Consider the following 25956-nt stretch of genomic DNA (forward strand, 5'->3'; position numbering starts at 1 on the left):
TTTGGCTTTATGTAGCTTTTGAAGTGCTTAACTTTATAAGTAATTTTCTTGCTTATTTCAATGTTTCTATTTTCATGGTTAAGAGTTTTATTGAATTGGGACTATGTTCAGCGTCTCCACAAGCAAGACTTAAATGATCAAGCCACGTTAAATTGGTTGTCATATATCACATATCATTAATAGTGAACAATAAATTGCTTATTAATAATAATAAAAACTGATGAAACTAACATTTGGTTGAAATCTAAAATGAATTTCTATTATTGTAATCAGAACAGAAAAGATTTAGAGACTACCCTTCAGTATTATATTTACACAGAACTAAGGATGTGAATTTAGCATCATTTATGGAAACTAAGGTTAAAGATGATGGTCTCTAAAAGTTGAAGTTGTTAGGTTTCTTCTGTGATAATTTCGCTTAAGTCTATAGGGAAGAATACAAAATTCAAACTACCTTCTCCTCCTCAGGTCTGAGAAACTTGCTCCAGTGGAGCACTGGTCAATATTCTCCCACTGACAAGCAACTTCTATAAAAAAAAAAAAATCACGAGTAAAAACAAAACACTGTTATAGAACAACTTGGCAAAACTGAATCATCTACCAAAGGTGAGAATGAGAATACTTTGAAAATACTTCTTTTGCTACAGCAGTAGAGTAGCTACTACAGCTGCTAGTCATTCCCTTCTTCTCTTGGAAAAGCTCTTATGTGTTTTTTGTTCAAGCCTGAAAAAAATCCAGTTGTCTGATAGTCATTCACTCAAACTCCAGCCACATAATCATTAAATGCTATATTTTCTCTGCCATACAGACAAATTCCTCAAATCATTAATGAGAGTAAAAGGGAACTTGGAAGAATCAAGACCAATCTGTTATTCTCAGTTATCTCCTCTTGCAGGAGCGATTTCCACCTACGGAAATTTCCTTGGTATTTTCAGCATTTTAGCTAAAATCTAACTCTTAAATATGGGGTTCTCTTTTCTTTCCCCCTCTACTTCTCTCCTTCCTTCTTTATGGCTCCTTCATTTCACAGAGGGAAGCTGCAGTAGTACACAACATGCCAAACACCTTGGCCATCCTGTTCAAATATTCCAATATGAAGATACAAGTGGCCCATGCAGTCAGTTTCTTGATGCCAAATCATACCAGCAAAAAGGTGTTTCTTTAGTAGGACACCTGAGTTCTCAAAGAACTCTGGGTTGCTTTCATGATCATCAGGTGCCAGAAATACATTTCTGCCTTTTAAGATTTGACCACAGATCGTAACAAAAAAAGTTCTGTACTACATATGTAGTATGGTACGGCTTTCCCTATTACCCATGATTCGGTAAGCTCTTATAGTTTAAAAATACAATAATAATAACAGGAGCAAGGAATAATTTAGAATAGCTTCTGGGTACATGTTTCAATATTCTGTGGTTCTACTAGCTGATTAGATTTCAAAATACTGCTAGTGATTACAAGAGAGAATAATCTTTAATCAGTACTCTGCTGTTGTAAAAGTTACTTGTGATATATATCATATAAAACATATATTGCCTTATAATACAATTTGTCTTTAGTACAAGGTAGATAAGAGTGTCTCAACACACTAATTGGAACAAGTAACCCAGAGGTCTGTCATAAATTGCTAGAAGAGACAGATATGCTATCCTTATAAAAGAAATATGATTACATTATTTATTATTAATCATTACTATAGTTAACCAATTAACGAATCAGTTTATCCTTTTAGGCTTATAAGGATAAGCATATTTCTAAGTTAATTATTACCAATGAGTTATTAAAGCTATAGAATAAAAGAATTAAACATTTGATATTAATTTGCACTAAGCAAACAATAGAAGGTTAGGAACCCCCAATCCCATCAATAATATATTTAAATAGTAAAATAATCAATTTCCTGTAGCAATATAACCATGTTTGCACTGTAAGCCTTTTTTTTTTTTTTTTTTTCCCCCTAGGTAAATGGATAAATATTCACATAAATCACAGCTGCGTTTAGGCAAAGATGCCACACTTTCCACAATGCTGAACACTGGGTAGGAATTACAACTTATCCAATTTTATGTCTCAATATTTTTTTCTTAGAGTACATTGAGTAGGTTTGCTTTGATATAAAGCATGGCCAGTGATAACACTACTATATGGTTATTTTGAACACTTTCCAGAGTCCCACTGTCAATTTGTGGCTTTGGGTGAAGAGATTCAACACATTTCATGCATATCTCTAAAACTACTATACTACCTAGGAAAGCAGGATATGTCCTATTTTGTTCTCTTTGTGTAGAGCAGTTCACTCTCTTGAGAGCAAATAATTTACTTCTTGTTTCCTTGATTACTGTGTCAAGGTTTTCAGTGGAGCAAGAACTGGAATCATAGCTCTTCATCTTAAGAGGGGTACCCATAGCCCTTGGCTAAGGAATTGCTCTTGAGTTTAGTTTTTTTTTGGTGCACTGAATATTTAATTAGTTATCACAAAGTGGAACAGCTTTCAGGCTGAAATGGGAGAAGGAAAATACTTTCTTCTCTCATGAATATCTTATGGGATATTCTCCTAGAAGGTAAGAATTCAGATCTTCTCAACCAAAAAAGAGTGAACCCAGGTCTCTGGCTCAGGGCATATACTTGGAACTAAATTAACTAGAAAGATGCCTGATTCTAAGTGGGTCAACCTGTGTATGAGTAAAAGTAGTCCAGGTTAACCACCTTATTTTTTTGCTGCAATAGTCAGTTGGCTTGTGAACCCTTACTAGAGAAAGGAATCTCTCTATCAGGATCTCTAGCTGAGGCACAATTTTACACCACCAAAATGTCTAATCTTAGGCATGTACACTGAATTTTTGATACAGTGCTTTTTTTCCTAAGTCATTTGCATTTTAAAGGGCATTTATACTATATTTGTATTACAAAGACATAGTAGAAAATATATGGAGGAGAAGGGAAAGTCATGAGGATGAGGCTGATTTCACTTTGGTAAGTATACATAAAACCTGCTAAATTTGATTTTGCGATGTTCATGTACAGCATACATCAAAAATTCTAGTAAATTTTCAGAAAGGAAATCCAAGATGATTCAATGTGAGAAACCCATTCTAAACTGATACATTAGTTGAAGTTTTATGGCTCACTATAATATATTTCAAAAGCAACACAGAAGATGTTATTACTAATGATAAGGGAAGAATTTTCTTAAGAGAAAAAATTATTTATTAACAAAAGTTGACTTCCTAATGTTCATTCTGCCCAAAAGGTCAGAAATATGCAAAGCCATGTATTGATGTTACACTTGGACAAAAGCCACAAAAACAGCACTTTGGAGTAAAACAAACAACAACAAAATACAAATAAATAAAAATTGGAATAACTCTTGGGAAGTCATCTACTCTACTCTCCTGACAAAAAATAGCATCAGCCATGTTTGTGTCTGCATGGACAGATGTTTGTTTAATCTGTTCTTTAAAATGGCTCAAGATAGAAGAGTTCTGCAGTAATTCACTTCAATCTTTATCAGCTTAATAATACAAAAGATTTACCTGTCCTCATGTCTAACACAATGTAGATAGATATTAACACCAGTTTTATACATCCAAAATTTAATGCAGACAGCAATATTTCTGTCCAACACCCCACTAGTTATTCATTTACAGTGGAGTGCACTACAATAACTCACCCCAGAATGTAGAAGTAAGGCTTGGGCCTGAATATGTAATATGACACTAGAATAATGAGGTAGTCTTCAAACATTTATTTATTTATTTTTCAAATTTGAATGAAGTCGGGACAAGTGCTGTCTCTGGCATTTGCTATCTTCTTTGAGGCTATGCCTGTGACAGGAATAGTTGTGCATCTTCTACCCCCTCAGAAAGGAGAAGTTCAGGTGCTTTCACAGAATTGCCGTCAGCTAGCAGTCTTCTTGATCCATTACCTATTATTATATGAAGAAAAGTGAACAAATTAAGAGAAGGTGTCCTTTTCATGAAGTATGAGCACTAAGAACACATACTTCATCTTATAGAAACTGTTAAAAATTGCATTAAATAAACTTAATTCATCTCTTCCTTTTGTTACAGGAAGAAAGGTACAAAGAGACTGAGGTCAACATAGCAGGTTCATAGAAATTAAACAAACTGACTGAGTGATCCATTTTAAGATTGTTTCAAGGTAGTTTAAGGCAAAAGTCTTTTTCAAACTCCTTTCACTTTTTCAGTCATATATAATTGTACAGAATGAAGAAAAGCTATCTTCCCATACTTTTGCTCTAATCAATCTGTGTTGTTAATAGCTCACTAGTGAAATGATATATTTGCGTCATCAAGCCTTTTGATGGACAGCATTTTATCAGTAAGTTGCAGAAGCTTTATAGGAACAAATTCCTAGCTTTCTCTTTTATAGGACAAAATAAATATTTATACAGTTACTGTCAGAGCTATGCACCAAAAATTTTAAGCGGTATATGCATTTCCTTTGAATAACTCCCACTTAAACATATATTTTGCCAAACTTTTATTGTTGCTATGATTCCTATTGGTTGCCATTAATTGTTTTCTACATCCTAGTGACCTCTGTCTCTCTCTCTCTCCCCCTTCTGTCCTTCCCTCTGTCTCCTCTTCTCTCTCCATTAGTATCTCCTCAGTAACTCCAGGAATCTAGATTAAAACTTTGTCATTGAATGCAGCAGAATGCATCTTCTCAACAGCATAATGAATCAGTGGTTTTGTTACATCTCACACCTGGCTTAGAGAAACAGGAAAGTATCCGGACATAATGAGAGAGAGAAAGAACCAAACAGCCTTATATACATATCACAGAATCACAGAATTGTCTAGGCTGGAAGAGACCTCAAGATCATTGAGTCCAACCTCTGACTTAACACTAACAAGTCCTCCACTAAACCATATCACCAAGTTCAACATCTAAACTTAGTGATGTGTTTTAGTGGAGGACTTATACGTGTGTGTGTGTGTGTGTACGTATATTTTTTTTTTAAAAAAAAGCAGTTCTGGATAAATTAACAGCTAATGGCATTGACTATAGTTGGGAGCAGTGCCATGATAGCTCCTTACTTTTCCAGTGAACCTGATTCTCTGCTAAGATACAAAAACACAGCTTTATCAAGCCTAAACTTCCAGTTATGGATTTTTTTTTCCATTATGAGAACTGATCAAAAATCTTATCCTAAACAGGTGAAGTGGAGAAGATCCAAATTTTATTACTTATCTAGTGGACAAAGTAGATTCATCCATAAGACTCTCTATCAATCTAAAAGTTAAAACAAGTTTTTAGAAAAGTTACAGATTTTCTGGCAAGTGAGAAAGCATGGGATAAATAAAGCTAGTCATATTTTTACTGATGTTGGGTATCATAAATGTATTTTTACTGATTTTGGGTATCATATTTTTATCTAACAGAAAATTGGGAAGAGAAAGAAGTTGGGAAAAATTCTAATACTTGCTGTGAGTCTGAAGGGAAAAAACAGGCTAACGGATAAGAAATTTGTGAAGATTTATTGAATTTCATGAACAAAAGACATATAGGGTCTAACAACTCTTTTGTCAACTGACTGTAACCTTCAAAAAATATGTCTGTTTGTATTTGCATAAATTGTATTTCTGTATTTCCGTATTAGCTTAGTTACCCCTGCTTCTGCAGATTTTCCTCAAGTGGCTTGCAGCATTTATATCACCCTCCTACCTGTTGCCTTCATGCCCAAGGCTTTTTCATATCTCCCTTACCTCCAGATGCTTCAAATGATGCATCAAAGTGTGACGGTAATGAGGTCTGTTGAAGCGCTGTGGGGATAACACGTCAGAGGTCTTGTTACTTTTACAGCTGCGGTGGCTGGCTGGGAGCAGAGTAGCTTTGTGGGTGGAGGAGGGAAATGGAGCAGCAAAGTGAAATTACCCAACAGTGAAGTGCGGGAGCCTGCATTAGCATTCCTCTTCCGCCTCTGGCAGTCAGGAGCCAAGCAGCTGTGGTCAGAGTGGGACCTAGCAAAGGCTCAGACCATGCACAGTGCCCTAGACAGCACTGATCTGCACACCTCCACATCAGTGCTGGGGAGCAATCACCCCTGCTGCTCTTGTTCCACACTTCATGTCCAAATACCACCCTCCACCACAGCAAGCTATGTGAAGAAAGCATTAAGAGATGGGCATGACATTAATATACTTTTATACACACATATATACTTTTACACACACACATACACACATATATATAGTAGCCTAGGAAATTAAGGACAATTAAATCTTTGTGTGATTACCCCATGGAAGCTAAAACCATTTTTGAATATAGACTTTTATATATCTTTTTGCTAGTAAGTAGTAATTAGTTACCTGCCAATAATTAAAATTTATTACAATTATAATATTGTTATTTACAAGAACTGCAATAAAGATTAGTCAGAGCTACATCAAGTAATTTAGTAAACAATTTGGTAGACTTTGTTTCATTGTGGGCTTAATTATTTTAACTGACAGCCTAAGTAAACACTTAATCATACTGACTTACACACTGCTCATCTTGAAAATGATAAATACAGTATTATAACACAATAAGTACCAAACTGTATTTTCAAATTTCAAATTTGCAGGATGTATGTGACTTATATGACCTCTAAGTGGTTTGATATGGTAATAAGTGTTTTTAAAAGTTCTTAACTTACATTGTGCTTTTATAACAAAGGTAAAAATCTACTTCCAAACAAATTTTAAATTCAAGTACACAGTTTGACTGAAATATTGACTTTTTAGTACTAAGTGTTCATTTGCTGTAAAGCTGCTATTTCACTGAAGTTTGAAGAGGTAAGGAAATTTTCTCATTGCAAATTGTCAGATATGTGTTGAAAGCATTCTCTTCATGTTATATGTTTTTTTGTTTGTTTGTTTGTTTTGTACCATAGTTCTTTAGCTACTCCAAGTAATTCAGTTAAATTAAATACTACAGTGTGAATATTAAAACACTTCGGTCAATGTAGCATTGTAGAAATCTCAAAGGAGATCATAAAGATTTAGGGAAAAAAAGGAATCAATAATTCTTTACTGTTCATCATTGAATTGACTGAATTATAAAAAAGGATAAATAATAAACTCTAACAAAGTTATTGAAACTGAATTGTGCTGAAAGGTGAGAAGTGGCAACAATTATTACTAAACTGTTTCCTCTAGTCACAAAACAGATGACTTCTTAATTTCTGGCAGCAGCTCAGTTCCTTCAAAGCAAAAGAAAGAATGGGAAAATTTTTTTATTGTTGCCCATAGTAACTATATGCACCTAACAGAGAAGGTATATTATGCAGAGGGTGACTGAGTACTGAAATTTAGTATACTTTTATTTGCTCTGATTTGCACTCCTTAACACTAAATAAGAAACAGTTTTACCTTTATTATTGAGAATTATACAGCCAAAGTTTTCCAGCTTTCTGTAGAATTGTCTTTTTAATGGCAATATCATGATAAAGTAAATCTCTGGGATTTATGTTTTTGTTTTTTATGTACTCTGTTGCTGACTTCATTGTATGCTATACCAAACAAGTGAGCTGCAGAAACATTTCATACTGAATGTTACTTTTAATAGCCATTTCCAAACAGCTTTTTTGCACGCTATGTTTAAAAATAAAAGTTTTTATTGAGTTTGATGCAGTTTAATTTCAGAATGACTTTCAAATGCACTGCTTGTCTGCATGTTGAAGTGAAAATGTAAGCAATACCAGTGACAAGCGTATTTTGCTTTTTTGCAGGTTTCAAACACTTTCTAAGGTCACATCAGTATTGCTGGCCAAGCATCAGTAGTTTATTCGTAGCTTGATTATTTGTGGAATTGTAAATGGAATGAAATAAGATGGATATGGAGGATTACCAACTGCTGTTGGCATACAGCTGCATGCTTAAAGATGTCTTCATTCATTAAGAGATTATTTTAGCCTGCCAAGGCTGGAAATGAAATGCAAGTCACAGCTTGTACATTTATCACTGTAAGGAAAGCATCCTGCCAGTACTGGTTAGGCAAAGTGTACTTGTAGCCATTAGTAGTCCAGTCTGATTATCGGGCTCAATCTGTTTCTAATGGCAACCTTTGCAGTGACAGCATTGTCTCCATATGTGCTCACATGAGAGATTTTAAATCTTTGCATTTAAAGTTCTGAAATAACCTTACAGACACAATTATTTACTTTCTTAAGGATTGTTCCAGCTGGTGTGCAGAAACCTGGTATACCTGCAACAGGCAAGACGGCCCCTACCTTCTGCTTAGCAAGCCAAATAGCAGTCAGTCAGTATTGCCTCTAATTATGACAGGTACTGTGACTCCATTTTTTAGGTTTATTCTCCTAAACTACCTGCAATTCTCCTATCTAGCAGTATGGTGAATGATTTTGTTTCTTCACCTTTTCAGAGGGAGCTGTTAAGTGCTTGTTAACAAATCTAAAGTGAAAATTGCTCGAGGGAGTTACTGCACATGTCAGAAGAAAAGTGAGGTGGGAGTAGGTGGAGGAAGGAAGGGAAATAGGGAGAAGAAGGAAGATGGAGAGGGCAGTGGTGGGAGTGTGCTTGTTGGTCCTAGAAAATATGAGGTAATATACATGAAAAAAGTGCATAGCCTAATATTTTTTCCTGAATTTTGCTGATATGTTTTGCCTGGTATAATGTTTTAACTACATATATGATGTGTTGAATATTATTTCAGCTTTGCTAAGTCAAAATATTTATGGACTTTGCTTTTCTTTGTAGTATATTAAAAAAAAATCTCCATTAGTGAATCAAATAGTGTTGTTGGTTTTTTTTTTTTTTTGTTGTTTTTTTTTAGTTTTTAAGTCTGAAAGCTGCAGTGGATATACCTATATTTTTATGTGTTTCAGATGTTAGTGTATGATGTAGTGGATGTTTTTTCTTCTGAGGGGCATTTTTGTAGTTACTGTGGAGGTCAGAAATAATGCGTTAGTAATCAATCAAATTATTATTTGTATAGGCATAATAATGCAAAACAAGATGAGGAAGGTGACAGTTCTTTTCCAACTTTTACCAAAATAAAATTTGCCTAGCTTTTAAACTGATGTATTAAAAAAAAAAAATAAGTAAATAAATAAATGTTTTATTTATTTTGCTGCTTTATCTTGAATAAGCTGTGGTAAATTTACAGATGGAATCCTTCCTCATTAAAGACACATTAACCTATAATAGAAATAACGATTCTAATTTACAGACTCCGGTAAAATGCTGGAACATCTACTGTACTTTAAAGATCTTTAAACACAGCTGGAGGAACAAATTCATACTTCACATGCTGCTGGTTTCTTAAGAGAAAACACAGCACTAACATCATATATCACATTAAACTGGCCTGGCTGGCTTAGCAATGAAATGGGCAAGCTACCATCAATGGTTTTGGTGGTGAGCTCCAGAAGTAAAACATCAGACAGGTCCTAAACTGGAATTTCTGCCATGAGTAACCAACTGCAACTCCAGCACAGGGGGCTCTGGTTTATACCGTTGTCACAGGAGAAAGACTGACTTAGCAGCCCCTGGTTGTTCCTGAGTAGGAAAACAAGGACGAATTTGTTCTCTCCCAGAAAATACATGGTGACTGAGTGTCAGTATAAATGGATGGTGACCATTTAAGTATTTGCTAGTATGAAAAAAAAAAAAAAAAAAAAAAGTGGTAGTGCCAACATGCAAATTGAAATTAAAGCTTCCATTGAAAAGCTAAAAAGTAAATTTCAGTACAGGATAAAGAGTGCTTTCCATGAGGCCATGGGAGAAATGTAGCTGATTGAAAGAAAAAGCAAAAATGAAGATGGAGGGGAAGAGAAAGTAGCATTTAGATTACAAAGTTGAGAGAATAAAAACGAAACAACAACAACAAAAAAAGGAACATCAAGAACAACTACTGGGAGGAGGTAAGTTTTCATGGTCCTGACTATAAAAAGATTATAGGTTTAAAGTTAAATAAATGTTTTCAAAAACAGAAATGCCTGGATATGCATATTATATCATCTTGAATATCTTTCTCAATCTGTAAATGATATCTGGAAAATTATGCTTTTTCTTTCTCAATCTGTAAATGATATCTGGAAAATTATGCCTTTTGAAAACAAAACAACAAAGCAAAACAAAAAATAACTCAATGACAAGAACAGTCTTAATCTTGGCCTGTTTTAAAGTCTGAACATATATCTTTATCCAAGTTTCATAAATGACTAATGCACTGGAGCAGAGGCCAGAAGCCTTTGATATGGAAGTTTAAATTATCTGAGAACTGTGTTAATTAACAGAAAAAGCATTGAAGCACATATTGAATATCTGATTTACCCAAATCCTTCCAAGATTTATCAGTTACTGTTGTGCGCATTTGTTTTCTGTATAACAATTTTGTGGAAGACCCTTCTCCAAAACCAAAGCTCAGCTTCAATGAGAAAGAAAAATGGGAAGAAGAATGTGATCATATCTTCCAGGGTTTAGAGAAAAGCAGGAAAAATTCACACTAAATTAGACCCATTCTCTGGAGGTGAGGGTAAGATATTAAATTATTAATATCTTTCAAGATATTAAAGGCCAGTGGGATGTTTTGAACAAATAAATATAATTTAATTCTTAATGAATTATCAAAGAAAAAACAACTCCCAAATGACTAGAAGCAAAAATTGAGTTGCTACAATTTAATTTTAGCCTAATTCTTTTGCAAGCAATCTTAATATCTGGGAAAAAAAATATGAAATGGTGTTAACTGTCTGGTTAGTGAACAGTTCTAATAATTTTGCTACAATAAACAAGAAACTAGGTCAAAGAGCTAGTACAGATATAGTACAATAGTACAGATATAGTACAATAGGCCAAGGTTTAGAATGTCAAAAATTGATGTTATTTGGGAAGTAACTAAAAGGTCACCATTTCATTCTTATGGAGATCTACTAAGTCAGAGACAGCAGCAGTGTTTAGAGAAGAGAAAAAGGAAAGTTGTGAATCCTGAGATGTGTACAGAGCAGTTAATTAGACTTAAAACAAACAAACAAACAAAATAAAAAAAAACCAGTGTATTTCTCAGGGTAAAACAAATGCTGAAATAAGAACGCTTTACCAATTCTTCCTTATTCTGTCCCAAAGTCAGTTCTAGGTGTTGCAGTTTTAATAAAAGAGAGTTGCTGGTTTAGGAATGGGTTAAAACATCAACATAAATTCATCAAAGTTTGAGAGAAGAAATGCACAGATACAATGAAAAATAAGACCATTAAGAGCAGATACAGAGGGGAAGGAGATGGCTGCTCACCAAGGTGGAGGATCAACCTGTGTTCCTGGGAAGCACTTGCCTGGGGCCTCTACTGGGGCAGTGGGGGGAGCGTATGAATGCCTAGACTGGTATGACACTCATGACTATGCACTGCTGTGTGTTTTATCAATGCATAATTACGTACGCATCCATTTTAACTGTAATTGTGCTTTCTGGTTTCCACATTCAATAAAAGAGATCATCCAAAACAAAGTGATACAGAGACTTATTGGCAAAATTTGTGGCTTGGGGATGGATTAATCTCACCTATGTTTAGCTGTCGGCACTGCAGACTTTGCAACTAAGTTTGTCACTGTCAAATTAATTCATAGTCAGTGAAGACATTTTAAGGGTGCAGATCATCTGACAGAATTTAGGTGTGTATTGTAAGATGAGAAGATGAGATGAATCTTACCTTAAACTCTTTTTTTTTTTTTTTTTTTTATTTCATTTACTCATAAGTTTAATGAACTAAGTGAAAAGTAGTAAGATGTGTGTCAATTTTCTCTGGTAAAAAAAAAAAAAATTGTTCTCTGTGTCTCTATTATGTGCTGACATGAAAACATTTTACAAAGATTAAACTGAATATTCTTGAGAAATATTTATATTTCAGTATAAAATACTGCCACTAAAGATGCCATCAGAAGGACTGGAGTGTTATCAACTATTATTATCTGTGGACCCAAAGCACTTCATACTAAGAGTTCATTCACTCAGCAGTATTCACATGCTTACATCTGGAAGTAGATACAAACATTTGAGTTATTTAAACAATACTTGGAATTCAGTCAGTAACAAAATTATTTCAAAATCATATAAGATATTTCATTTTTATTTTCCCTTCTCCTACAAACACAGTTGGATAACATTTTTCTCCTTATCAAAATAACCCGGGGGAAGGGGGAAAGGTTCTGAACTAGCCTAACAGGAGACTTGGCACACTTATTGATTGATGGAGGAATCAAACAATCACACATTTAATAAGGAAAAAAAAGAACACTCTCACATCTCTTTGGTATATTTGTACCATAATCACAAATGTGCTCAAAAAATGAATGTAAAGAGGATTAAAGTAGCAGCCTAAACTCAGCTATATTCAAATTAATTTGAAAGCATGAAATAATCACTGTTGAAAATTATGCCATTAAAAGAATTCAATTAAGGTTTGTGACTCACTCCAGTTTTGATTTTATCCCTTCTACTCTAAAAAATTATGAACTACATATCAAGAGCCTAGTGGGCCTTGGGAAGCAATGACAAACATCCATTTCAACACATTTCCTTTGGATTAAGACAGTACTGACTCTGTGTAAAAGGAAAAAAAAAAAAAAAAAGAGGGAGAGAGAGATTAAGATACCTCACTCAATTTCTTACATATTGCAACAGTATTGCAGTTGACCTATTTTTCTTCAAAGTAGTATGTTTTAATGTTTATGAAATGTTTTACAAGGTTTTGAGAAAGAAACATTATTGATTATTTTTCAGGAACTCAATGTTTTGGGATTTCATGTTTATGATATATTTTGAGTAAAATATTTATTTTGAAAACATCAGCAACATGTTTCTAACTTCCTCATTTTCCATCATTTTCTAGTGTTAGCCATAGTGGAAAATCCACAACTGTTGAATTCCTCTATCTGACAACTACACAAACAGTTCACCAGTGGGAGAATGGAATGTATAGCTTTATCTGTTCTTATTAACAGTTATAATATTTCTCTTGCTTTTATAGCACTTGCTCTCATGATCTGCTGAGCTCATGAGAACCCAAGGAACAATCATAAAAAAAAAAAAAAAAAAAAAATTGCTTGGAAGGAGCCTGAACATTGGAGCAGGACTTACACCACCAGTAGCTCAGGAAAGCCTTGGTTGGCTCTGTCTTCCCAAATCTTCAGGGATGGAGATAATTCAAATCCTCTAGGTAAGCCCCTTCTGTGCTGCGCTCCCTCCCCAGGGAAGTTTTCTTCTTAATGTTCATCTTCAGACACCTAGTCCTCCATGGTCCACTTTGTTCCTTCAGCCCTTCTCCTTAAACTTCCCATAATAAGTTTTGCACATTCCCATAATCTGCTCTAAACATCCTGTGTTAAGCTTGCTTTTTCTCAGGTGACCCATGATAATTTTATTTATGCCTTATCATTTAGACAGCTCTGGCTGGACCTCTCCTAGCCTCTGAGCAACTTCAGAGACTCACTGGTCAAGTGACCTGAGAGTTGTTTCTGCTGGTGTCTCTGATCCTCATCAGTGTTTATGTACCTGGGTGCTTAATTTACTAATTTTCCTCTCTCTTATATTTCTCTAATGCAAATAACCACTAACTACATATACTCAAAACCAGATTTATTTTCATTCCAGATGTCTTTACCCAAATCAGGGATGGAACTTGCAAGTTGAAAGTATTCAGGAAAAACAGGGTCGGGTAACACAAGAAAGTGATTTGTTACTGCTGAAAACTATTACTGATATAGTTTCTTTGTTTCCAGGCCTAAACAAGAAGATACAGACCTGAAGCAGAGGAAGAGGAAGTCAGGGTATGGTATTTCATTAGCAATCTCTTAATTTTACCAATGGGTACTCTCAGTAATCTCACAATAAAATAAGACTTTTTTCAAAAGCAATGTGTTATCTTCCTTAGCAAAACATGTTATGAGGTAAAGTTTTCTTAATTTTATGAACAGTTATTATTGCTTGTATGCAACTGTACATCCCAACAAGTACTTGTGTGCAAATAAAACTAGCAAATAATTTTTCTCCATAATGAATGTTAACTTTACTTTGAACATTTATTAGATTTTTTTCCACAAATATTAATTACAGAATGTACAGCATGCTCTGTAGATGAATTTATATTTACAATATAGTTACTTACCATAGGTAAGTAACTGCAGAACTATGCAAGAAAAAATAAGACATTTAAAAGCTGTTTATAAAGTGAGAAAAAATAAAAGAACTAGAAACAAGCAAACAAAATAATTCTGTATTCATACTATTTTTACAATACTTTTTGATTAATTTTCTTAATTTCTTAAAATAAGATCATAATCAAATCTATATCAGATGATATTTGATCTTAAGTATTAGTTCATAGTTTTGTGTTCAAAAGATTACATCTATGATTTCCATTTTCTGATTTACTTAATTCACTATTAAGTGAATTTACTATTTAGTGAATTAAGACTCTATTATGACAATATTGAGACACATTTCTATACGGGTCCCTTACTTCCTGGAACCCATATGAACTCAAATATTTTTTTTTTTCTTTCTTTTCCCCAGGGACACCACCTTTACAATTAATATTATGTGGAAATAATCTTTGAATGAAAAGAAGAATTATGGATTCAACTTTTTTGTTTTCTACATTCGAATAGAAATGCATTTCTTTGCACCGTGAAAGAAGCAGTTGGTCTAATACTGATCTTATTTATGTTTTCGTTATGCATGTATGTCAATGAAGATTGTATTCTGTTACCGTGGAACCAATGAGAAGAAAATTAGGCCAATTTCTGTGCATTGGCAGCAATGAAAGAACCATTTGGGAATACCACATCTAAAATTAACAAATCTATGTCACATGTGGATCTGCAATTCAGACTGATCTCATATAAGCTGTATGTCTAAAGGACGCTGGAGTATGATCTCCTAATGCCAGATTTTAAAAAAGTCACTTCAGGCTTGTGAGGGCAAAATCTAAAACAGTGAGAGTTTTAAAGAATTTCATGATTGGGGCATTGCCAAAAGGCTTCCCCCTGCCAAGTACTGTAAGAACATAATTTTTCTGTGGAGCTTGTATATTTACAGATGAAGACCTATATCTGTATGTGGAAGGGAAGCACAAATAAGAATGATATAAAAGAAAATAGAATTCTAGCTCCTAAGAGGAGCAGGCTAAGAATCTTGAATAAGAGCAACTCTGAATCTGAGCAACTCTGTAGTGTTGGATACTACACGCAGATATTACCTAGCTACTAGATGACAATATATATATATATATATTGTGTATATATATATATACACATAAAAAAAAAAAAAAGGTTTTGTATGCTTCACATCAACTTGAGTTAATTTATGGTTTAGCTGATCTAAGCAAGACAAATTATTTAGGCTCCATTACAATAAAGAGACAAAGTTATGCACCCAGGAAAGGTATTTTTATTTCATCCATATTAGAGCACAGAAAAATGTGGTCACAGCAGAAGTGAAGTGAAGTAGGATGCAATCTTGATGAGAAAATGAAGCAACCAGTCACAGGAAGAATGCATAGAAAATGGTTGCATAATGATAATGGTGCTATACTGATTTTACAGCATCCAGCTAAGAAATCTTAGAAAGATTTTGATGAGAAGGTGGCTGTGTGTCTTCCCCCTCCAACTTTAATTTTGTCATTAGTTTTGAAAGGTAACTTCATATAGTAACATCAGTAACTTCAGTAGTAAATATATTTTTTATATAATTCTGAGCATAATGACAATACAAAATGTGTTGCAAAATGAATGCAGATGTAACTAAATTACTGAAAAAGAACTCTCCAAAAACCTCTCTTTTTTGTTATATCAGGGTGACCTCAGAGGCACCAATTGGCTTATAGAGGCAAAGCTAGACAGAATTTAGTCTGACTACTTCAGTTTATAAGTATTAATGTATAAGGGGCATTGTTTCTTGTGGAGATTAGCTGTTGTCTCATTTCACCTCACTTTCTGAATAATAAATGGTTATGCATGTTGCCTTCAATATAATTTGTTATATAAATTCTATGTAATTATTAAGATAAGATAATATGTACAGTATCCTCCCAATCACTAAACTGCTTCTAAATGCTAAGGGCCAATTAGATTATGTTTGCCTCTGAGATCTGGTAATCATTTGCTGACAGATATTAACGATTCATCTAAACACATTCAACTTTTTCTCCCATGAAAGGAATACCCCCCCTTTTTTTTTTTCCCCATATGAATGTAGTGGTTAATTAAAGTTCAAGAAGTTTACAGCACCCAACATTTGAATTGCACTACACTTCTCTTCAAAACTATGAGCACTTAATAGCACTTTTTAAATTAATTGCAAGCTTTACTATCAACATAGTACTTTACTCCATTAGGACAAGATTTTGCTAACCAGCTGTTTTGTGCTGCAGCTGCCTCTGCAGTCTGGTCAACCAGGATGCACATACATCAGAGGAAAGACCTTCCAAGGCATTTACTACGGCAAATGTCTTTTATTCATCATGTACACTCCTTCCCCTGTGGCCTGCTACAGCAGGAACATGGGTTATAGCTAAAAAAAAAAGATATGAAAATTGGTGGCCTGGGTCACTACTTCCAGTTTCAGTGCTACTGGCAACTAACAAGACTAATAGAAACTTCTGGTCCTCTCTGACTAAAAGGGAACAAGGAATGGAAGGGGGACAGGAAAACAAAGTTCATCTCTGCAATGTTTAGTCTGTGATCTGTGTAGCTGACCCAGGGTATAAGTAAAGCATGTATAACTGAGTGTCCGAGTGTCAAATAATTTGTTGCATGTCAGTGATAATCACGTTCTATTTTCCTTGCCACATTAAATCTTATAGGATTTGGCTTAAGATTATTTTTTTTTTTGGCTGATGAGAAACTTCAGCATTCACTTTTTTTTTTCATTTTTTTTTTTTTTTTATTCAGGATTTTACTCAGGTTGATTTCACTGTTGCTACATACTTGTATGACCAAATAACTATTTGCTATACCTATAAAATCAGTATAGTCTCTTAAAAAGACTTTTTTTTTCATATTTTACAGAAGCTTTGTTACTTTTTATTATGCAAAATGATGATTCATGAATAGCTTTTCCTCAATTCTGTTTTTCGTAGTTTTTTTTTTTTTTTATTTCTCCACCCAAACTCCCTTCAACAGAAGAGAGCAGACTTACATAGGATACTTAGATATGTTTTTATTAAAGCAAGAAAACATTACCAGATTCTTGCTATTCTGTGTAACAGGATCCAGTCTGCCTGACTCTGAATACAGGGCAGTGATTCAGAGCACTACTGATGAATTTCATGCACTGTTAGGTAAACTTTGCACGAAATACCTTTCTATTGCTTTGTCTGCAAAATTTAACTGAAGCTGGGGAGCTCCTACTTCATCTAAATAAAAGGATAAAAAGAGTTATTTTATCAAAATCCTGAGTGATCAAATGTTTATGAATCACTTCAATCATAATCCATAGAGTTTGAGCTTGATGAACTGAGGTTTGAGCTGGAACCCATCAGGTTTGAGACTGAGTTGGAAAGAGACAAAAAGTATTCTTAAATCTACCACAGTAGTTGCTTTGAAGCCTTCATTTACTGCAAGCTCATAGGTTAATTAATTATCATTCCTACTTGTGTATAGGCTTATATTATACATAGCCCCATACAATAATGTATAGCTTTGCTGCTACATCAATGAAGAGGCATTTTGTCAGGCTATCTGGATATCCCAGTTTTTGTTTTTTTTTTTTTTTTTTTTTTTTTATTGGTTTGCGTTTGCTTTTTAGTTTGTTTTCACTTTCTCATAGAGAACTTAACAGCACCATCCTGAAATTTTTAACAAAACAAAACAGTCTGTCTCATGTCACCTACTGATGAGCTGAGTTTAGGGGTGCCATTAACTTTGGCTAACAGAAAATATGGTGTTACAGGGAGCCAACCACTTAACCTGCTCAATTTCATGCCAGACCTCACACCAACTTCTCAGCTCTCCTTCTGACATATGCTGTCTTTCCACTGTCAGTCACGAGGTATCTTCTTGGTGCTGAGTGGAAGTGCTACCAGCCACACAAATTTTCCAACAGTTTACATATATCACCTGACAGAATGTATGTAAGAAAAGTCATGTTAATTACTTCCAGAAAGTATAATATGGTATTTAACAAGCCAGGATAAAACTTCCTTTTCAAAATGATGCATTTTTGAGTTCACCTCAAACATAAAGTACTATGTTTCATCTCTCCTTTTCATGTGATCAGAAGGAATTTAAGTGTGTTACTAAGACATTATGGCAACATAAGAGAGAATTATGTTGTGGTTGTAAACTAGGCTATTCTGATTGTTTCAAGTTTGAGTTTGTTTGCTTGTTTGTTTTTTTAAGTACTGCTTTTTCAAGAATTCCAACATAAGGCTAGTTAAAAGATCCAAGAAATCATATCTTTCAGGTGTGATTTTCTGTACTGTGGACACTTTTACTTTTTTTTAAAAAAAATCATGTATTTTTCAACTATTAATTTATATACATACATATATATAAATGTATATGTATGACTACTGTCCTAGTTTAAATCAAGTTTTCTATTTACTATATGTTGTTGTTCTCTTCCTCCCATAAGTTAATTAGTAAGAAAAAGGTACCATGCAATCTTTTGTGTTTTTTTTTTTTTTTTCTAGCTTAATTTTAATATTATATGTCAATATTTCAATTTGAATTTATTATGCTCAGATGCTTTTCATGTCCTGCTATATGAATATGTATGCTATCCACCCTTCACTGTTCTCTGAGTTAGTGTTTTATATTGATGTAATGCTAACTGCAGGGAAACTTTTTCTGGCTCAAAATAAGGAGAGAAAAAAGTAATGCTCTTACCTACAAATATAAACATATTGTATTTTGTTCTGAATTTACATCAACACCCACTGAGAAACTGGAAGTAAATTTGTCATCGTGATTTTTTTTGCATGTGTTTTTACTGGCACTTTTATCTTTCTCTGTTTAGCCACAGCTATTTGAGATGCCTCCCACATTTGCTATAGAAAGCACACTGTTAACTAACTTCTTGTTTAAATGAAGGGCTATGCTGACAATTAAATGCAGGATCGTGCATGCTTCAGTGCCATACCTTATTATAATCAACGTGAGTAGAAGCAGAGTACTGAAATTATGAGGTTTAGTCTGCATCTGCATGGCATTATTATGCTTATCAAGGTGAAAATGTCGACGCTGAAGAATGTAATTGTATACCTTAAGCTGCAGCGATAGTTAAACTGAGCTCCTGCCTCCACTATTAATGCATCAGAGCACTACTCTTAAGAAGTACTATAACCCTTTAGGTAGGCAGAGCTTTCAATTCATGAATTTATTTCCTTTCTCCCTTTTTTTTTTTTTTTTTTTTTTTTTTTTAAGACTTTCAGAGATAAGGTTTTTCTTTTAGGGTATTAATTCAATATAGATTTTTCTGATGCATTTTTTTTCCTTTTTAACAAAGTCAGGGACTAGAGAGAATAGTGTATATTTCTATATAGCTCCACTGCCCTCCAGGAGGTCAAGTGTGAAATGAGTTCAGAGACATGTTGACAGCCCATGCGTGAGCTGAAACAACTCAAGCTAGTTATTAGTAATTTAGATCTGTGTCTGTAGTCTGCATTCTTATTATATAAAATCAAATCAAATAATAAAATAATTCAGTGAATTATCTGTTTAGTAGATTATCATTTTCATTTGAACATTGTCTTATTCAAATTATGCATGTTTTATTTGTTGATTCTAATGTTGAGTAATCTTGAACCTTTTGATCTGCTATTCATTTATACTGCAAAACAAATGTGATTTTCTTAATACAATATATTACTTTGTTGTGTTTCATATACGTGTGATGCTTGTAAACAAGTCTTTTGTAAGTGTTTGTACATATGGAGTATAACATTTCTCTTTACACAAAGAATGAGGGAATGTTTTGCCTTCAAGAATCACGACAACTCTCAAACTACTTAGAATATGTATAAGCCATAGCATTGGCTACAACACATACACAAAAATCCAGCCCCACGCCTGCACATATTATCATTTGAGGAAATATGATCTAACCACAAATCCTGTAGGCCTCTCCTCTCCTCTCCTCTCCTCTCCTCTCCTCTCCTCTCCTCTCCTCTCCTCTCCTCTCCTCTCCTCTCCTCTCCTCTCCTCTCCTCTCCTCTCCTCTCCTCTCCTCTCCTCTCCTCTCCTCTCCTCTCCTCTCCTCTCCTCTCCTCTCCTCTCCTCTCCTCTCCTCTCCTCTCCTCTCCTCTCCTCTCCTCTCCTCTCCTCTCCTCTCCTCTCCTCTCCTCATCACAACTTCCCTTTACAATAGATTTTTTCAGGAAGATAGTGTAGGTATGATAAGTCAACATAATAAACAATTTCTTTTGAGATTGTTTCAGTGTTTCAATTTATTGAGGGAAAAAAAAGGAATTTGCACAGGCTTCAGTACTACATGAATCATTATTTTAAACTGATTTACTTAGTTCTAAACTACTGTTTTGTTAGTCTCCATCTGATTTTGCCATTAAGAGAAATACCAAGGCCACTCAAGTGCCTAAGGATTATGTATTTCATGAAAGTTACTTTTTCTACTCTTTTGTGTAAAAGAAAAATAAAAATGTTTGTCTTGAAGAAGCTTCAGTATCTATGAACTATTCAGGTAATATTAGTCATAGTTACAGAGAAAATTTCACTTGCTTTTTTTTTTTTCTTTTTTTTTTTTTCTCCAATAACTTGTAATCTAATTGAAAAAGCAGACCATCTGTACCCTTGAGAAGGTTTAATGAACTAACTCAGTAACGAAAGAAGACGATAGCTACATATTGAGTACAGACAGAACTCGGGAAAATTAATGCTTCTAGATTTACTCTGTATAATTTGTGGAAGCAGAGACGTTACTTACACCACTCAAAATAATTAACAAAAAATCTTTTTTCTTTAAGCATTGATCCTTGGCGTCCTCAGTTGCCAAGAGTCAAATTTCTTTCTCTGCTTAGTGTATAGGGATTCATCTATATACAAACACGGCACAGTGAAAGATTTAATGCGCTATCTGTTTTCATCTTATGGCTATCTTTGCCTGTTGCCAATCACCTAATTCATAAGAATTAGTTAAGGACTCCTTGCCTCTGTATGAGTAAACTGAGAAAGTCCATTGATCGTTAAAGGCTACTCACTGTATTTCTCACTGTGGACTACTGAGGTCTTGACTCACGAATTACAACTGAGGGCATATCCATTCTGCAGGGAGAAGAAAACTTAAAAAGCTAAGCAAGTTAAGCAAAAGGGTCAGATTTATATTAAATATTATACCATTAAAAGTCATAAAAATATATTAACTGCCATTTAAAACAAAAAGATATACTGAGGGATTGGGAGGTTTCAAACTCGGGTCAGTTTAGGAATCACAGTTTTCTTAACAGTAAATATAAAGGTTGCAAATGTTGAATTTGTTTCTGATGTTTCTTGCGCTGATATAAATCTAGAATAGCACTGTGAAACTGATAAAGTAAAGCTAATATGAATCCATATTTTAAAATGAGACACCCTATTTATTACTGTCAGAACTACATATCTCCACCCATTTTATTAGTTATGTATCAAGCTCAGACTTTTAAACCATTCTAAAATCAAGCATACATGTTGCAATGACAGACAAATCCTTATTATTGCATACATTGAAGTATATGTGAGAAGCTATTATGAATTCTGCAGAGTCTGTGTTTCTTGCTTATTTTCTCTTATTCCCCATGTAGGGTTAGAGTTAAACCCATATTTCTGTACAGGCAAATCTTGTAACTGATCTCTGTGAGTCTTAAACCATTTGGGACAGAATCACAGAATGGTATAGGTTGTAAGGGACCTCTGAAGACCATCTACTCCAACCCTCCCTACTCCAGGAGGGTCACCACATCCAAATGTTTTTTGAATTTCTCCAAGGATGGATTCTCAGCAGTGTCTCTGCACAACCTTTCTCTCCTACAGGATCAGACTCACTATGGGATTTTACAATGTATACCCTTTGGTTTTCTATTAAAACTACATTTTTCACATACTCACATATGCAAAGTCATCACATAAATGGGGCATATGTACATGGGGCACAGTAGTACCATCATAGGTACTGCTGGCAGTAAGGACCCTGGTATCCATCAGAGCAGCATGTATGTCCTCAAAGATATTGCCTATTCCCTCCCACTGGCCATCATGGGTGTGTGTAAAATGTTTTTGGATTAATGGGATATGTTGTAATGCAGAGTGAAGCATCTCAGTGTCATATAGCTGGAGGGAAAGTTTGTGCTGCACATGCCTTCGAGTCATGTGTGATGAGGCAAGCAAGGGGAATAGGCTGTGACATGACATTGCTTTGAAGCTACTATCAAGTGCGAATAGGGCTCATATTAAATAATTTCCTGCTAGGAGCTGTCAATTTTTATTTGTAGTCTTTAGGTTTCTACAAAAATCTGTTTTGGTTCAATTCTTGCAGCAGTCACAAAAGCATCAAAATGATGATTTAGTTCTGGGACCAGAAAAATAATGGTTTGCATGTTTTTCAATTCAGCTTTAAGTTTGGTTTGCTTGTCTAAAGCCATGATGTTAAAGTATCAGGCTTATCTCTGCCAGCAGATCATACCTTATACTTTTTTATTTAAATCCTATGCTTTACTAGTGTATGTAACCCCTCTCTACCCTTCCTGTTTCTCTTCCATTAGTAAACTGCTGACAAGCCATGTTTGATTGTCTGGAGGCGAGAAGATCAAATATGTATCAAGTATTAACAAAAAGAAAGAATGCCCTTAGGGAAAAAAATATTAAAAAAAAATACTGCAGAACATGAATTCAGTTGTACTGGTTAAAAGATTGTCAGCCATTGTGAAAAGCAGTTCAGGGGTCTTCTGCCAGTGGGAGGGAGCAGGGCTTCTGGCATAGATATGGAAGAAGCTTTTTTGGGAGATTTTGGGACCAGCCCTTGTCAGTCATGAGCAAGGTGCCAAGGAAAAGAGGGGTGCTACTTGCAAATATTTTATAGTTGTTTGTTCTCTCTGGTTTTCTCACAAGCTGAGGGTAAAAATCCTTCTCCAGCATATGCCGTTACATAGAACCCAGTTGCAGTCCCTATCTGCTTCTGGCTTGTGGTTTGACTGCTTTTTTTTTTTTTCCTTTTTTTTTTTTTTTTTGCTTTTTTCTCCTTGTCAGGGCTACAGTCCAGTGAAAGAAATCAATTAAAATGAATTGTTAGACCTCTGGAATAATATGAACACAAATTTTTGAATTATGACTATGTGAGTGGTGGTTGGGACGTTAGTTAGGGGACTTAGTTTACAAGAAGCCTGCCATCTGATCAAGTAGAGACCATTGCAGAATTACTAGGAGGGATGTGCAAAATATTCCAATACCTGTCTTTCTTGTGTGCTACAAGATACAGATAAGGCTGAGTATCAGAGTGAAAAAAAATAAGCCATCATTTAAAAAACAGATTTGGTCAATATATTAATAGACAACTAAGAACGGAATTTTGTCTTGGAATTTTTCTCAGAAAGTAACATTACTTTGAATGACTTACATTTGAATACTTTGAATAACATGCTTGCATTTACTGTTTTCTTCACAACTACAAATAATAACCAAAAAAAATATTCCAGACATTCTGTCTAAAACTAAACCTTCACTGGTATTCGTGATTTTGGTCTCTCTCCTTAGTTATACCCATGGTAGTTTACACTACAAAAACATTCATTCACTGTTAGGTCCTCTTTTATCTTCATACTTAGCTAGAACTCATCTGTAGTACTGGACAGAAAAACAAAGCAAATATAGAATCAAAGAAATAAAAAAGGAACATAACGAAAGTAAGGGTTTTCTTGAGTGAAAGAACAAGAAAAAGAGGTCAATAGTCTTGAATTATTCACAAAGGGTCAGTCAAACTCTGGTTCATTTAGCACAGTATATAAGTGGTCTGTTTATTCTGATAATGCAATTGCTATATATATATATGTACACTAAATGAAATATTCAGAAAGTTTACGAAGAAAACTATAGCACCAGAGACAAACATTTATCTTGAACGTGGAAGAAAAAAAAAAACTTTAGAAGTTAATGGTCTTGCCTCTCTGTCTGCATCAATACCTCTTGAGTCCGAACTTTCTCATTTTCATCGGGAGTTAATATACATAAATATTAAATATATATATATATACATGAACACATATTGAACCTTCATCTTTCCAAGCTGAATAATGCAGAAATTTCTTTTAATATGAATGAAACTCTGACTTGTGCCTGACTTGAGCTTTGAAACAAAAATTCTCTGGCACCTTGAGAGGAATGTAACTTCCCAGCTGCTGTCTTGACCCAGCTGACAGGTAAATCAGGTACAGCTTTGTTCCTCCAAGGTTATCCTTTCCAGGGGTAAGTTTTCTGTTTGGTATGCAGGCTTGAAAAAACACCCTTTGAAGATGTGACATTGTCTTGCTTTTGCAAGATCTTAAGCGTCCTTTAAACTGTGATGAAGTTTGGGTAAGAGTTCTAATCACCAAAGAATTCCTTTAAAGCCTTGATGTTCTCTGTTGTTAGATCACCTTGTAAAACCTGCAGTGGAGAATTAAAGCTCTTGTCCAGTGGTGTACAAAGCTTTGGCTATGCTTACAGGACTCAAGGTGACAAGAAAAGGTATTAAATATTGAACTTGTAAGTGTTGTTGTGTCAGTCACCGTAACAAACTCTAGTGCTAATTTGCTTTAGCTTACAACCTAATCCATTACTGATAGACCAAAGCAAAGTAAGAAAAAAAAATTATTATGCGTATGTTTCTTATTATAGTAGAATAACCCATCCAGAAATATTCAGAGATATAGTAAATATTTGCAAGTTTAGATAACGTGCTTGCCATCATAACTGGCAGAATTGATCTGGCTGAGTATTCATGTATTCATTCACAGATCAGAATTATCCCTTCTCACAAGCAAGTTTCTGTTAGACATACACCTCTTCCTTTTCAAATTTGTACAGAAGAGTAGCTGATATGAAATACACTTTCCAAGCTGGTTAATTTAAAATGTATTAGAAGGAAATATGAGGTTGTAGTTGGGAAAAACAAAACAAAACAAAAACAAACACCAAAAACAAACAAACAAAAACAAACAAAACCACATATCAGCTTTCAATCCTCTCTTCTGGAACTGTACTTATTAGATGCATAACCTCAATAAATATGATAACAACATTATATTACTAGCATCTTAACAAAATCCCCCCCCCCCCCCCCCTCCACACACACACACACTCTCTATTATAGAAATCTCAAAGTTTGGTATTTGGTTAACATATTTGGTATCTGAGCCAAAAGGAATTTTAAAGTCATTTCATAAAATGTGAATCTAATACTTCTCAAATACCACAGCTCACTGAAGGTTGCTTTATCTTATGCTGCCTTTTGCACCTCTGTAAAATGAATATTAAAAACTGGAATGGAATGTCAGCAGTTTAGATGGTCCTTTTCTATGGACACTGCAGTTCACATAGATGCAAAAACCACAGATGTTGTTCACCTGTGAAGTAATGGCAGAGAAGTATGAATGATGATAAAATAGAGGTTTTAGGTTTCTTACATTTACTAAGGACCGTTTCAGATATGCTCCATCTACTTGAGTTTGTTGCATTATGAGACACGAGATGAGTAAACTAAGGTTATGCTCCGTGGTACAGTAATGTGGAATCTTAGGAATTAACAATGACTTTAACTACAGCACCACTGACAGTTAAGCATTTCTGATTTCTATTAATTTGGAAAATTTTTCTACCTGAATTCAGCTGATGTCCCTCCCCTCCGCCCCACCCAAGAGTTTGTATCATAGCAGCAGAACATGCATGTGAAGTGCAGAGAGAAGCATTCTAGTAAACTTCCTTTGTGGATGGTAGTCTAAAATCATGAGAATGGTCCTAGTCAAAAGATGAT

The 25956-nt window shown here is 34.5% G+C and overlaps 2 long non-coding RNA genes across 15 annotated transcripts in view; one reads left to right on the forward strand and one right to left on the reverse strand.

Moving 5' to 3' along the window:
* The window catches only part of LOC110352297 (uncharacterized), a 67252-nt gene extending 51157 nt beyond the window's left edge, over window positions 1-16095 (forward strand). The window contains exons 3-7 of one of the 2 annotated variants that reach the window (XR_011809106.1): window positions 469-606; window positions 8180-8294; window positions 12992-13180; window positions 13743-13790; window positions 14536-16095. This is a non-coding gene — a long non-coding RNA (uncharacterized lncRNA). The remainder of the gene's footprint in view (window positions 1-468; window positions 607-8179; window positions 8295-12991; window positions 13181-13742; window positions 13791-14535) is intronic. The other variant, XR_002401025.4, reaches the window with a different exon arrangement.
* LOC119716920 (uncharacterized) overlaps window positions 3731-25956 on the reverse strand; it is a 64973-nt gene continuing 42747 nt past the window's right edge. For 10 of the 13 annotated variants that reach the window (XR_011809102.1, XR_011809097.1, XR_011809098.1 and 7 more), the window contains 3 exons: window positions 5902-6124; window positions 5733-5789; window positions 3731-3925 (listed from right to left, as the gene is read on the reverse strand). This is a non-coding gene — a long non-coding RNA (uncharacterized lncRNA). Of the gene's footprint in view, window positions 3926-5732; window positions 5790-5901; window positions 6125-21178; window positions 21243-25956 lie in introns of all 13 variants that reach the window. The other 3 variants (XR_011809105.1, XR_011809096.1, XR_011809104.1) reach the window with 1 other exon arrangement.

This window comes from Anas platyrhynchos, chromosome 4 (genome assembly GCF_047663525.1).
Source record: "Anas platyrhynchos isolate ZD024472 breed Pekin duck chromosome 4, IASCAAS_PekinDuck_T2T, whole genome shotgun sequence".
Classification (NCBI taxonomy): Eukaryota; Metazoa; Chordata; class Aves; order Anseriformes; family Anatidae; genus Anas; species Anas platyrhynchos.